The sequence below is a fragment of the Eschrichtius robustus genome, chromosome 1 (assembly GCF_028021215.1).
Source record: "Eschrichtius robustus isolate mEscRob2 chromosome 1, mEscRob2.pri, whole genome shotgun sequence".
In the NCBI taxonomy this organism is placed as follows: Eukaryota; Metazoa; Chordata; class Mammalia; order Artiodactyla; family Eschrichtiidae; genus Eschrichtius; species Eschrichtius robustus.
The window spans coordinates 31733250-31745408 of NC_090824.1; the positions used below are offsets into that span (position 1 = coordinate 31733250).

A 12159-nucleotide genomic window follows, 5' to 3' on the forward strand; every position below is an offset into this window, starting at 1 on the left:
CTACCCTATTCCTGTTGTTGTTTCTTATATTTAAGTGCAGATCTCGAAATATAGACAGGAGTCTGGTCATAAATATGTAGTCCGGAGCCCGTTTGTCTTTTGCCTCAGGAATTGCAAACAGGGTAATGAATGTCCGGCCTGGAGCTCATCTTCTTCTCACCCCAGGAGGTGTGAACAGGAGGCCAGTTGTAAGTGCCTAGCCTGGAGCCCATCTATCTCCTGCCTCATCCCTATCCCACAAATAGAGGCTAGAGTACTGGCTTCAAAGTAACTTTTTCAAACCTGATTTTATTGAGCTGATTTTATGTGCCAGGGAGTGTTCTAAGTAGAGATCTAGAACACAGGAGCTACAGGTTTCTATATCCTTTGACGATTACTACAAACACGACTTAAGTCTCTTAATCCCATTGCAAACCAGCTTGCCGGAACCAAACGCTGAACCTCGAATTTCCCGGGGGGAAGCGTGAGTATGTTACTACGGATCGATTGCTTTTGCCTGGCGGAGACCTATCTGGAAGGGCCCTGCACTGGGAGGCCAAGGAAAGGACGTCAGTCAAGGACCTTACTCCTCGGGAGGAACCCAGAGCCACTGAGATTCGGGAGGCTACGTTGGCTTGTTTGGCTGGGCATCCAAGCGAGTCAGAGAGTTCAGTCATGTTCGCCCACGCGGTGAAGCGCAAAAATAAGACCCTTCGCTACTAAGTTCCCACGTTGGTGAGCGCAGTGAGAAAAAAGTGGGGGCGGGATTCCGGAAGGGGTGGGACCACAAGTCTGGCTGGAAGGAGAGGGCGGTGAAACTGTAACGCGTGCGACCCGGAACGGCAGTCTGGGCTAGGAAGGGGCTGGCGTTTAGGCTGTCCTAGTCTCCTAGTCTCTCCCCGCGCTGGTTGTGGGATCTCGAGTTCCCCTCTAACCTCTTTGGTAGTTACCTGGATGTGCTTCTGAGAGTGATGTCAGAACCAGATTTTAACCCAAGTCTGGATGATTACTAAACTTCCATCCACCCCCGCTCCGCGCCCGCCCGCCCCCAGCTACAGCTTGACGATACTCTGGATCATTGGAACTAGTTGTATTTACTTAATTTAACTGTATAATTTCGGGCATCTTCAGGTTTCAGCTTATTAGTTTGTGAACTGGCTTAATTCTTCCAGGGTTGTTATGAGTTAAATAAATCCTTGTGAGTTGAATGTAGCACACTGTAGCAGCCCTCAAAAGATGGTCGCTGAATTATAGTTGATATTTTTAAAGCACGTTGAAAGTAGTTTTGGTGTCTATTTCTTTGCATCTACTCCTACGCGGAGTTCACAGAAAGTTGCATTCGTCTTGAAATTTAGATTGATGTTGGCTTAACACTTTAACACCAACCCGAGTTGGAGTCCAGCGAGACCACACATTTTCTTTTCAGTTTGACCTTGGCAAGTTACTTTGCTTCAGCAAGCCTTGATGTCATAGTAAATGAAACAATTTAAATATAAAGCATGTGGACAAAGTCCACTTTCTTTTAAATAGTTTATTACTTTGGTATGGATTTGGTACAGGTGAAGTTACCAGCTTTTGCATTTAAGCAGGACTAAAGGAAAGAAGTGACCTTAGAAAAGTAATGAGTTTTTTTACTCACCTTTGATGAATGTGGATTTCTTTCTAAACTTTGGAAACTCCTTTTTATCTGTCTTTTTTAAAGTTTAAAGAAAACTGTTTATAAGACAACCACTAGTTGTCTAACCATTAGTTAACCACTAATCTACTTTTGTCTATAGATTTCATAGAATAATACAACTTATGGTCTTTTGTGACTGACTTTGTTCACTTAGCATAATGCTTTCAAGGTTCATTCATGTAACGTATCAAAACTTCATTCCTTTTAATGGCTAATATTCCATCAGTTGGAATATTTATTTTTCATTGATGAACATTTAGGAGGTTGTTTTCATTTCTTGGCTATTATGAATAATGCTGCTATGAATATTCATGTACAGATTTTTGTATGGATGTGTTTTCATTTCTCTTGAGTAAATACCTAGTAGTAGAATTGCTGGGTCATATGGTAACTCCATGTTTAACATTTTGAGGAACTGCCAAGCTGTTTCCCAAAAACTACATCATTTTACATTCCCACCAGCAATATACAAGGCTTCTGATTTTTCCATTCTTGCCAACAGTTTTCATTGTCCACTTTTTTTAAAAAAATAAACCCTTACTAGTGGGTGTGAAGTGGTATCTCACTGTGGTTTTGATTTGCATTTCCCTAATGACTAATAATGCAGGACATTTGTTCATACAGTGGATTATTGGTTATCTGTATATCTTCTTTGGGGAAATGTCTATTCAAGTCCTTTGCCCATTTCTAAATGGGGCTGTTTTTCTTTTTATTGGGCAGAGGTTTTCTTAAACACCTGGAACCAGTAAGTTTCCCAGTCTTTGTCAAGGGGCTCTGTGTGCATGATCGGGTATGCCTTCAATACTCAGGCAGGTTACAAACTGCTTCAAGCTGTTACTTCTTGCTTGCTCAGAGCCTCAAGGTTAGCCATAGGTGAGTGTTTAGGGCCTTCTCAGATCTCTCCTGAGCTTACACACTGCTCTGGGCATGTGGACAGTTCTGCTCATGTGCATGTCCTTCCAGAGTGTCAGGAATATGTTTGAGCTTTTCAGAGTCCTCTATGGACACCTTATGCCTCATATTTTCCTTTTGTTTTTTGGTTAGACTATTCCTTGCCCTGTTATCTACCACCTCAGGCAGTATGATGTTAAACAATGGCCTCTGAATTTTTTCAGCAAACACTTCCAGGGACAAGTCTGTTTGCACTAGTTGAGCTCCAGGTCAGGAAAACTAAAGACAGCCTTGTGAGTGGGTCTTCCAGGCAACCACCAGACTGGTCAAATAATGAAAATTCTCAGGGAATAAGACTTTAAGGAGCTCCACCCCATTATGCCCCTTCCAGTGGTTACTGCTTTATATCATGATTTTAGACTGTTGTTTTTCATGTTTACCAAGGAGCTGGGGTCGAGATGTGGGAATAGGTAGGTTAAAAATGCCACCAAGCTTTCTGCTTTAACTGAGATTGAGTCATTCTTCTTACGTAAATGTTCCCAACATTATTGCAGGCCTTTTTTAATTTCCAAAGATCTGAAAGAGTAGATTTTTGCCAGTGTTCTCATTGCTTTAATGGAGAGGGTTTTTGGAGATTCTTACTCTGTTTCACTGATGTCACCTTTTTTTTTTGTTTTTTTTTTTTTGGTCTTTGCTGAAATTTTCTGATTTTTCATTTGTTTATTGCTCTTTGAGGCACTTTTATGATGGTACCTTTAAAATCTTTGTTAATGTCACTTTCAAGTTGCTGTTTCCTGATTCTTCTTATAACAAGTGAATTTTTATTTTATCTTGGACATTCTGTATAGTATGTTAGGAAACTTTGTATTCTCTTTAGGTCTTCTACTTTAGCAACAGTCACCATGCTTGCGTTAAGCTTGTGGGTAGAAGTTAATGTAGGTAGAGAAGAGCAAACACTGTGCCCTGGGGGTACTCCAAGTTCAGAGGGTTGGGGTGTACAGGAGGGACCAATACAGGAGACTAAGAAGGGTTCTCAGTGAGGTAAAAGGAAAACCAGGTTTAAGGGAAGAGAAGGAAAATGTGATCAACGGTGTCAAATTTTGCGCATGAAATAAGATGAGAACAGAGAGTTAAACATTGCATTTAATAACATGGATATCAGTGATGGCTGGAATGGGTCTAAGAGAAAGTGGAAAGAGCAGCAAGCATAGACAACTTGTTTGAGAAATTTTACTGCAGGTAAGAACAAAGAAATGGGATAATAACTGATGGGGAAGTAAGGTCTAGAGAAATTTGTTAATAAGATGGGAGAAATAATAGCATTTTTTATGATGAATCATGCAGTGTGGTGAGCAAGATTTTTGATGAATCACTGCCCTTCAGTATATAAGATGATTGGGATCTAGTGCAGAAATGAAGATATTTAGCTAGGAGGGTAGATACCATGGTAATGAGTGGTCGGTAGTACAGTGCAGTTTTGACACTACTATGTAGCATTAGTGCAGACTGCATAGATTAAGTGCACAGTTCTCCATAAAACTCCCCTTATCAGACACCAGCTGAAAGCTCTGCGATATGAGGCCACCTGTGCTTCTGATCAACTGGTTACAAATTCAGTGGTTCCTAATAGCCCCTCAGGTTCAGTAATTCAGCAGAATGACTCACAGAACTCAGGAAAGCACTATACTTAGGATTAGTGTTCTATCATAAAGGTTATGAATTAGGAACAGCTGAAAGAAGAGACCCTTAGGGCAAGGTCTGGGGAGGATCCCAAGGGCAGAGTTTCCTTGTTTTCTCCCTGTGGAATCAGGGTATGCCACCATCCCAGCACATTGATGTGTTCACCAACCAGGATGCTCATCCAGAGTTTTTCACTGGGATTTTATAATTGGGATTTTCATCATCTATGGTTGATTGGATCATTGGCTGTGTGACTAAACTCAATCTCCTGCCCCCCTTTCCTCCTTGGAGGTCAGGAGGTCAGGTGGCTATCACATGGCTCAAGGTCCCAACCCTCTAGTCACATGGTTGATCATCCCAGCATGACCAGCCTCTATCCTGTGACTATCTAGGGACCCACAATGAGTCACCTCATTAGCATAATCTCAGTTATGGTCCTAATAACAAAGATGCTCCTGTCACTCAGGAAATTCCAAGTGAGTAGCTCCCTCCCAAGAACCCAGGACCAAGACCAGACAAATTCTTTATTATGTTACATGTGGGTATTGTGATGACAGTGGTCCAGAAAAGAGATGATGGTGGCTTGGACTAGAATATTAGAAGAAGATATAGTTATAAATTGTCAGATTCAAGAAATATTTTGACAGAACTCAGGGATGGATTAGATGTGAGATAGGAATTAGAGGAGCTAAAGATGACTCCAGAGAAGCTGGGTTTGAGTAATTGGATGAAAGTATTTGACCTTAATTGGGATGTGAAAGATTGAGTAGCAGCAGATTGGGGCAGAAAGAGTGTTGGGGTAAAAAATCAAGAATTTTTTTCATGTTAATTTATATATACCTGTTAAACTTTCAAGTGGAGATGTCAAGTAGGAGGGCAGGTCTTCACTTCAGTGGGATGTTTCCCATTGAAAATGTGCATTTGGAAGTTGTTAGGTTATAGAAGCTATTTAAATCCATGGAACTGGATGGCATCACCTAGGGACTCTGTTGGTTGTGAATAGGTAGAAAAGGTGTGAAGACTGAGCCTTTTGAGATACTCAGACATTTTGAGATGGGAAGGTGAGGAAGAATGAATAAAGGGAGGCTGAGAAGGAGTTAGGCAAATCACAGTTGTGTCTTTTTGTTACCACCCGGGGTTCTTGGCCTTCCTTAATCAATAGAAATTGATAAGAGGCCATACAAGAAATTCAGGCAAGGCTTTATTAGCAGGGGGGAGCAAAAACAGGTAACAGGTTCCCTTGCTTGATCCCTGAGGGTGGGGGCCAGCTGATTCCTTATATGGGGTGAGCGTAGGGATGTGTCCATGGGTGGGGCTAAAGGGGTGGCTTAGGTGGTCTGCCCACCCCTTTGGTGGTGCTGAGTGCAGGGGCATGCGCAGTACCCTGCTTTTGCTCCTGACACCCTGTTTTTGCTCCCTGCTCTTCAGAAGTGGCAGTTGGGTTTTTGGTCTTTTTGTATCTTATTGTCCATAATCTGCCCCAACTGTGCATGCTTGCAGTGAGTTTTAGTCCCTTGTACTTTCTTTGCATTTTGTTGCTGGAGGAGAAGTTTGTCCATGTGCAGGCACTGCAGCAAAGGGTCCCAGGTCCCAGGTCCCAGCGTGTCTCATTTTCATTGACACCAAGAGACAAAAAAGTTATTTTACTTATACAAAGAATGATTGCATATTGACATTAGAAGTATTATCTGGTTATATATAACAGCTGTTTTTCCTGGTTTGTTATCTTTTGATTTTATGTCATTTTTATTTCATTTATTTGCAGGTAAGAGACCAAATTTTTATGTGGTCAGATTTACTGGGTTTTTAAATTCATAGCCTCTAGGTTTTGTTGGTATTCCAACTTCAAAATTATAGAATTTTATATTTTACAGTGTTTTTATCTGTTTGTATTACTTTAATTGGTAATATTAATATATTGATGGTAGGGATCAAACTTAATTTTCTTCCAAATTGCTAGACTTTTACAGCTTTAGGATGAGAGTAGAGCCCATTAGATTATCGGAGGAGATGCTAAAGCAGTAATGGCAATTCATGGGCTCTTTTAAGGTGTACCACATACTGAGAAGGGTAACATATTTCATGAGATTGTTTTATCACTTGGTTAGAAAATGGAGAAAAATGCTCTCTAATTGTCCTATTTTGCAAAATCATAAAACTGAAAGAATTCTAGTCTTGAAGAAGCAAGGTCAGGATTTTATTCCTGGATTTACCCATTACAGTCATGGGCAAGTCATTTAGTTGGCTGTGCTTTTATTTCCTCATCTATTGAGTGTATTCTTTTTCCCTTAGCTCATAGGTCTTTTGTAAGAATCAACTAATATAATGCTTCTGATGGTGATATTTAAATCATAAGGTCAAGTACAGATGGGGGTAATGATTTTGGTATTTGCTCATGTGCTAAAATGTTTCCCAGTGATAGTGTGTACTATGTCTACTCTGAAAAGATGAATGGTAACTCACCAGGGAAAATAATCTATAGGATTTTGTATAATCTGCCACTGTTGGTGTTCAGATAAGTAATGTATAGATAGACTGAATTCTGCCCTTCTATTTTGTTTAATTGTTTCCCTGTCTTGTTTCAGTTGCTGAGTGTTGGAGGTTCTTTTGGTCTTCGTGAGTTTTCACAAATCCGTTATGATGCTGTGAAGATTAAAGTAAGAACTGTCATTGGAGTTTGACATGTGTACATGTATGTTCTGGTTTATGAGACACGAATACTCAGTAAACTAAGCTGTCTTGAGTTTTATCTTGCTTTTTAAGACTGATACATGGGGACTTCCCTGGCGGTCCAGTGGTTAAGACTCTGCGCTTCCAACGCAGGGTGCACGGGTTCGATCCCTGGTTGGGGAACTAAGATCCCACATGCTGCATGGTGAGGCCAAAAAATAAAATAAATAAAATAAAAATAATACAAACAGCTGTTAAAAAAAAGAGATTGATATATGATCTTTGGGCTCTTTTTAAAAAATTTTTATACAATTTTTAAAGGTTACTTTCCATTTACAGTAATTACAAAATATTGGCCATATTCCCCATGTCGTACATTATATCCTTGAGCCTGTTTTACACCCAACAGTTTGTACTTCCCACGCCCTCACCCCTATTGCCTCTCTCCCCTCCCCACTGGTAACCACTAGTTTGTTTTCTATATTTGTGAGTCTGCTTCTTTTTTCGTTGTATTCACTAGTTCGTTGTATTTTTTAGAATCCACATAACGTGATATCATACAGTATTTGTCTTTCTCTGTCTGATTTATTTCACTTAGCATAATGCCCTCCAAGTCCATCCATGTTGCTGCAAATGGCAAAATTTCATTCTTTTTTTATGGCTAAGTAAGATTACATTATACATATATATACGTGTGTGTGTGTATACACACACACACACACACACACACACACACACACACACACCGCACATCTTCTTTACCCATTCATCTGTTGATGGACACTTAGGTTGCTCCCATATCTTGGCAATTTTTTCAATAAATACTACGGTACTACATGATCTGCAGTTGGTTGAATCCACGGATGCAGAACTCGCAGATATGGCAGGGCAACTGTTATTTACTGAGGAAAATCCTTGTATAAGTGGACCCTCGAAGTTCAAACTCGTGTTGTTCAAGGGTCAGCTGTATTTCATTAGCAGACCTCAGTAATGTTGGTAGGAAATTAGAGTATTAAAGGCCTATTCATTTTTTTCAGTTAATTTTATGGTTTAAGAGAAATACCAATGCTAGTTAGTCTTAAAGACAGTAGGTATTAGAATAAATAGTAAATTTAAAAGGAATATATAGTTTCTATGAGGGAATAGAGCAATTATGAAATGAGTTTTAAAGTTTCTGTTAGCATCCCAATTATTGTATTAAGGAATTTTTTCCCTTTTCCTTTAAGATGAAAGTTATAATAACCTGGCTTTTGGAATAGGGATGTCATGCACATATTTGAAAAATAATTGAATATTTGTCATGTGTTTATCATGTGTTAGATCCTACAGATAAAGATTCAAGAAACTGGTTCTTATAAAGCTTATAGCATCATCAAGGCTGGGAGACATCTAATATAAAAATGTATCCAAACATACAATATAACAATGCCCAGTGAAATGCTATATTGGAACTCTGTGTAAAACATTTCTAGAACTTCAAGGAGAGGCATATGGTTTAAGACTTGGGAAAGGGGTATCAGAGAAGGTCTGCTAGAGGTATCAACCTTTGAATTAAGGTTAAGAATGAGTAAGAGTTAGCTAAATGATGGAAATGATTAGTATTATATAACATAGAGTGGCTAACATAGAGGGGAGATTGGGGGAGCAAGATAGAAGGGAAGAGATTGTTTCAAGTGGAGAGACCTGTTAAGACACTTTGGCAGTAGTATAGATGAACAATAATGGAATCTGAAATGAAACATTTGCAATGAAGATAGAAATGAATGGGTTCCAGAAAAATTTTTAGCAGCAAATTGATAGTGACATATAATATTAAAATCTGAATAAATATCAGATGACTTGAGGCTTTGCTTTTGAGGACTGGGTAAATTTTCATAGCAAGAGAGAGTGAGGGAGATTGCAGTAACAGAAGAGGTGTAGACGAGGGGGTCAAAGTAAAGAGAACAAAGTTGGGAGAAATGAGGTTGATTGAAGTTAAGAGGATGAGATTGGTCAAGGTCTATGGAAGGAGGCTGAGAGGACAAAGTTGAGGTGAGAAGGATCAGAGAACAAGACCTACTGAGATTGAGATGTCCAGGTTGGTTGCTGTTGAGAAGTCAGACTCAGGTGAAGTCAAGAGTCAGTGTTTAGGTGAGGTTGAGTTCAAATAAGGTTGAGAGGATAAGGTGGATTAAATTTGAGAGGAATTGAGAAGGTAAGATTGATTGAGGTTGACAGTTGTTACAAGGGTTGAGAGGTTGAGATTAAGGAGGAGTCGAGGGAAAGATTGCTGAGGTCAAGGGCTGGGGGTCAAGACTGTGGCTGAGAGGACAAATTCAGTTAAGAAAGATCAAGAGAGGATAAAGGATAAGTACAGCTGAGAAGTTTTGAGGAGGGTGGAAAAAGACAGTATTGATTCAGAGTGACCAGCCATTTTAGTTTGCCTGGAACTGTCCTGATTTTAGGACTGAAAATCCAGTGTCCCAGGACGTAAAAATTCCTGCTTTTCAGTCGTGGGTATGGAAGGTTGAAAGGAAAGTACAGAACCCATGAGGTGGGCTTAAACAAATAAGCTGAAAACAATAGCTTTCAATTTCTAGTGTGAAATAGATATGACATAGCTCATCTGCCTTCATTATGGCTGTTGCTCTTTTTTTCTCCTGACTCCTAATGCTAACAACTGTGGATCCACAGTAATAGATTATCTGCTTTTGCATCAGTCCAAGTAATATGATTTAAGTGTACAATTAAGTGCATTGTAATCCTGAGCATTAACAGTCTTTTTTTTTAAACCTTTGCTTGACTGTTGTAGTTTGTAAAGAAATAGTGCTTGTTTAATTTTTAACATTGTAAATATCATGACCATGTTTTTTAGGATTCAGATAATGAAAATGAGAATAATTATAGTACCAAGCACCAGTCTGTTCTCTGTATCTATGAGCTTGGTTTTTTTTGTTTGTTTGTGTGTTTTTTTAGATTCCAAATACAAGTGAGATCATTACTGACTGTATTCCCCACACTGTATGTTTCATACTCATAACTCATTTATTTTGTAACTGGTAGTTTGTACCTCTTAATTTTCTTACCCATTTCTCTCCTCCTCCTTCCCCCCTTCCCTATGGCAACTACTTGTTTGTTCTCTGTATGTATGACTCTGTTTCTGTTTTGTTATGTTTGTTCATTTGTTTTGTTTTTCAGGTTTCACATGTAAGTGAAATCAAACAGTATTTGTGTTTCTTTGCCTGACTTATTTCACTTAGCATAATCCTGTTGTCAAAATGGGGAGGTCCATCCCTGTTGTCAAAAATGGCAAGATTTCATTTTTTTTATGGCTGAATGATATTCCATTGTATATACACATCAGAATTTCTTTATCCATTACCCATCGATGGACACTTAGGTTGTTTCCATGTCTTGGCTACTGTGAATAATGCTGTGGTGAACATGGGGTGCAGATACCTCTTCAAGATAGTGATTTCATTTCCTTCAGATAAATACCCAGAGGTGAAATTCCTGGGCCATATGGTAACTCTATTTTCCATTTTTTGCAGGAATCTCCCTAGTGTTTTCCACAGTAGCTGTACCAATTTATATTCCCACCAACAGTGCACAAGGACTCCCTTTTTCCACATCCTCTCCCTCAGTTGTCATTTCTTGTCCTTTTGATAATAGCCATTCTAACAAGTATGAGGTGATATCTCATTGTGGTTTTGATTTGCATTTTCCTGATGATTAGTGATGTTGAGCATCTTTTCATCTACCTGTTGGTCATCTGTATGTCTTCTTTGGAAAAATGTTCTGATCCTCTGCCCATTTTTTTAAGCAGATTTTTTTTGGGGGGGTGCTACTGAGTTGTATGAGTTCTTTATATATTTCAGATATTAACCTTTTATGAGTTATATGATTTGCACTTATTTTCTTTCATTCAGTAGGTTGCCTTATCATTGTGTTGATTGCCTTTTTCTCCCCCCAGTATTATGTATGTGAAATTCATCTCTATTTTAGCTCTAAATTCAGGGTCAGCAAGCTTTTCCTGTAAGGAGCCAGGTAGTAAGTGTTTTAGGCTTTGTGAGCTACACTCTTCCACAACTATTGAAATCTCGTGTTGTATCACAAAAGCAGCCTTGGACAAAAACAAATGAGCATGGCTGTGTTCAAATAAAACTTTACTGACAAAAATGGATATTAGACTAGATTTGGTCCATGGACCATAGTTGCTGACCCCATGATTTTTTCATTGCTGTATGGTATTCCACTAATTATACCATAATTTATTTATCTATTTTACTCTTAGACATTTGGGTTGCTTGGCAGTTTTGGTTAGTGAAAATAATGTTGCTGTGAACATTCTTGTATATTTTTCGTGCTGCATGTGTACAAAAAAGGAATTGCTGGATTATCACCTTTATTTGATAATTTCCATACTGTTTTTCAGAGTGATTGAATCAGTTGTAGGGGAGAAAAAATAATTTTCCCTTTACCCTTCTACATTCTTGGCTGAGATCCTTCCATAATAAAATACAGATTAACAAGAGAAAAACAAACAGAAGTTTAATAACATGTATACCTCTTGTATACATGGGAGATACCCAGGAAAAGTGAGTAAAACTTTCCCCACCATCACCTTAAATACTCTCTGAAGACAGAAGAAGGATGTTGGAGGGGGAGGGCAGTTATGAGAGGTTACTGGGAAAAACACAGTAAAAGGGTAAGGTTGTTACACAGATTTAAGTGGGTGCCTTCTCGATTGGTAGAAGTTTGTTGTGATTTAGAATCATCCTTCTCTTCCTGGTACTAAAAGGGAGACGCTTATAAATGGAGATTTCCTTTATAAATGTATGTGTCCCTCACAAAAGGGTAACTTGTACTGGTTTTCAGAGCTTCTCTGTTTGCAGATGACATGATCTTGTATATAGAGCATTTTAAGGCATTCACTAAAAATTAGTATAACTAATAAAAGAGTTCAGCACTCATATGGCTATAGGACACTTATAGGGGTGGCATTAGGATTTGGTAAGACTGTAAACCTCAAGGGCAGAGAATATTTAAGTATCCTGCCTGATCTCCTCTTCTCTCTCCTCTCCACCACAATACCAAAGACAGTGCTTTCAGAGCTGACCTGATGTGCAAGTTCTTTTTCCTTGTAAGGTCTTGCCAAGCTCCTGGTAAGGAATGAATATACCGATTTAAGACAGTAAGCCTTTGAGAATCCATGGGAGCATTTCAATTTATATTTGATTGGTTATGTTCTATCATTGTCTTTGAGTTCTCCACCCTAAAGA

General features: G+C 39.0%; 1 protein-coding gene across 1 annotated transcript in view; it reads left to right on the top strand.

Moving 5' to 3' along the window:
• Positions 1-512: 512 nt before the first annotated feature.
• SYNJ2BP (synaptojanin 2 binding protein) overlaps positions 513-12159 on the top strand; it is a 76599-nt gene continuing 64952 nt past the window's right edge. Inside the window, exons 1-2 of the mRNA XM_068543536.1 lie at positions 513-714; positions 6814-6885. The gene's annotated coding sequence lies outside the window, so the exon portion shown is untranslated. The remainder of the gene's footprint in view (positions 715-6813; positions 6886-12159) is intronic.